A 2,976-nucleotide genomic window follows, 5' to 3' on the forward strand; every position below is an offset into this window, starting at 1 on the left:
CTAAACTGCAGATTCTACAATAGCAAATCACTACCAATTTTAAAAAGCATCTTTAAGTATATTAGGACTAATTTAACAAACTCCCCTTCCCTTTTTTTATACTTTAAAAAACTATAATATTAAAACACATGCTTACTATTTTTCTGGCAATTATATAATCTCAATTTGACAATCCTAGGATTAAATGTGTGTAAATATTTTTTCATCATTGAATTGTTCACTTGAGAGATTAACAAAATTATTATAGGCATTCATACGATGATGTTTAACTCTCACACTTTTAAATCCAACCTTCACGTATGACTGTCTTTGAACATTTTTTTAATCCCTCTCACGCATTCATTGTGAAACTTACATTTCATATTCATTCAAAATAAATTATAGTTACTCTTAGCTTTTCCCTGTTAAGGTCTATTTTTTGGCAGCAGGACGCAATCGCTAATTATCCTCAAAAGCCTTTCTGGTGTCAAAAACAATTTTCTTTGGAAAAACCCTTTAAAATATGCAACTTTTACCTTTAAACGTAAAAAACAATATTTTTATTGACTGGAATAAATTTATAATGAATACCATAATTAAATAACAACTAGGGGAATTAAGCCCAAATTACATGCTGTAAATAAGCGTGGCAAGTATCAAACCAAATGTTTATTTAAATAAATAATTTGCGCCTTCCAATATCATAATCATGCGTGTTTAAAAACTTGAAAATAGTCAAACAAAAACATTCTTAATGCAATTTAGTACTTGAAAGTAATTTTTAAACAGGCATTACTTAAAAACATTCCTATTTGTATTTTAACTATTATATGAAATAATATTATTAACCCTAAATTTTGTCATCAATAAATTACCGTAACTGTCATTTAACTTTATTTATTAAAAATAAAATAGTTTACAGGGCATAAAATAACATTAATTTCATGATTACAAGTAAATAATAATTTAATCCTGTTATTTCCTATATTTAATGATAAATCAAAGCATACTTCCATTGCCTGACCTCCTAGCATTCTGGCAAATCATTTAAACACCAACTTCAATTTCCCAAAGGCTGAATCCAATTAGAATTGTACTTAAGGGCGGAGCTAATAACATTAAAACTAAATGTGTGCCTGTTATTGTATTTCTTATTATTATCGAATTGACATCTTTCCCAAAATATTGCAAAATTGGATTTGTTTTCACCCCGAAATATTGCTAAAGTATTGCTACTTTACTAATTTAATGCCATTTTCGACAAAAAAATACTATCTTAGTTCTTTAAACTAGGTTAAAGTTAGAGCGCCACTAAAGATGGCATATTCTATATGTTTCATTTCCTATTAAGGTTAAAAGAAATTATCCATTTTGAATAAGATCTTGTTAAAACAATGACATTGGAAATGGGGCTCAAAAATTTGTAATAGAGCATCTGGTCTAGGTCCACCTGAAATAGAGAGCTTTCAGTTGGAGGGGGAGCCGAGTCTCGTGACGTAATTTACGCCGCCATATTGGTGGGTTTAAAGCAGGGATGAAGCTGAGACCACCCAATATGGCTACCAGAATAGCGGCACGACTTGAGAGGGCGTGACGCGCTACTATCCCATCTGAAAGCTCTCTATTGTGTGATACTACAATCTTTGTCAGCTTTGGTCATACAATTTAGACTAAAAATATTGATGTGACGTTCCCATAGCTCCGATCTCTCAACAATTTTCTATTGAATGATGAACTACTTCCTATACGGAGCTAACAACTGGCTAGGGGGAAGAGATAGTCTGATGTCACGTAGCCCCTATCTGGTCGGCATTTTTGCGCGTAGAATACTGTTTCCAACCGTTAGGGGGGATGAAACTCCAGTAAGAGATAGAAGGGTGTGACGTTTCAGGGTCAGAACTGTTAGCTCCCTATTCTACGGCATGCAGAAATAAGCGTTGAAATAATCAATATAAAATCACCAACGTGTCTACACAAAATTAATAAAAATTAAGACCGAAGTCACAGATATTAATCAAAACGTCTTGGATTTAACCAAGACCTAAAAAGTATCGATAAGAAGAGAGTTAAGCAAGTGACTGAAGGCCCAGATATTAAAAGTTTTTTTAAATTAAGACTTACATGCTTAAGATGCTGTTCGGACAGTGGGACAAAGGACGATCTTCCTCATAGAGCTTAACATGGCGGGTGGGTAAAAAAGGAGAGGGCGTCGGACAGCCCCTTTAAGAAACTTATGTTCCATCACCCTATTCCATTGAATAAACTTAATTTACTGGTAGTCAATTTATTCCCTCTCAATAATTTGAAAAATTTACTTATCTCGGGTTTTCGAGCACAATTCCATTCCCCGTTTACATTTTATAAGCACATTTATCATTTTTAGGGGATTTCGTGATGAAAAAAACCATAACACGCGTATCTCTATGATAACACGTAACAATGACAAAACGATTTAGTCGTAGTCTGCTTTAGCCTCTGCTATGCCCGATACGAGCAAGGAGGATGCGTTGTTACAGGGTGGGAAATAAGGATTTTTTTAAAACTGGACATTGGGCCAGCGACCCCCCTGGCCTGGAATAAATAAACTGGTCCATGACCATTGACCAGGGCGCGTCGTCTGCTAAACTAAAGAAGTGGGTAATTAAAATAGTTGAGATAATGTCTGGACTCTGGTTACCCTTGAATTTTCTTAGTGGTCCCGTGGACCACTGACCCCCCCTCCGATTTAATTTTTAAACTGGTCCAGGCATTTTTTAAACTGGTCATTTGCCCTGTGCCCCCGCCATATTTCCCACGCTGGTTGTATACATCGTCCTGGCTAGAAGTACGCCTTGTGCCACTCTCATGCGGCGTCAATGCGTCATGCCTTCTTTCGCTGGCCTCGTCACCAAGGCAATAGCCCACTCAATTACGCGTTAAGCTGATCCAAAATTCCGTGTAAACGTACTTTTTAAGGTATTCGTCACCAAATAGTAATTGTTTTTGAGAACATTCCTC

At 35.5% G+C, this 2,976-nt stretch overlaps 1 long non-coding RNA gene across 1 annotated transcript; it reads right to left on the bottom strand.

Annotated features, from left to right (window-relative positions):
• Positions 1–860: 860 nt before the first annotated feature.
• Positions 861–2,334, bottom strand: LOC149667218 (uncharacterized). The gene is made up of 2 exons (XR_016368158.1): positions 2,101–2,334; positions 861–2,020 (listed from the first exon to the last, which is right to left on the bottom strand). It is a non-coding gene; the product is annotated as an uncharacterized LOC149667218 (long non-coding RNA).
• Positions 2,335–2,976: the final 642 nt, after the last annotated feature.

Source organism: Phalangium opilio, unplaced genomic scaffold (genome assembly GCF_054372755.1).
Source record: "Phalangium opilio isolate 3A_F unplaced genomic scaffold, DU_Popi_V2 ptg000059l_1, whole genome shotgun sequence".
Classification (NCBI taxonomy): domain Eukaryota; kingdom Metazoa; phylum Arthropoda; class Arachnida; order Opiliones; family Phalangiidae; genus Phalangium; species Phalangium opilio.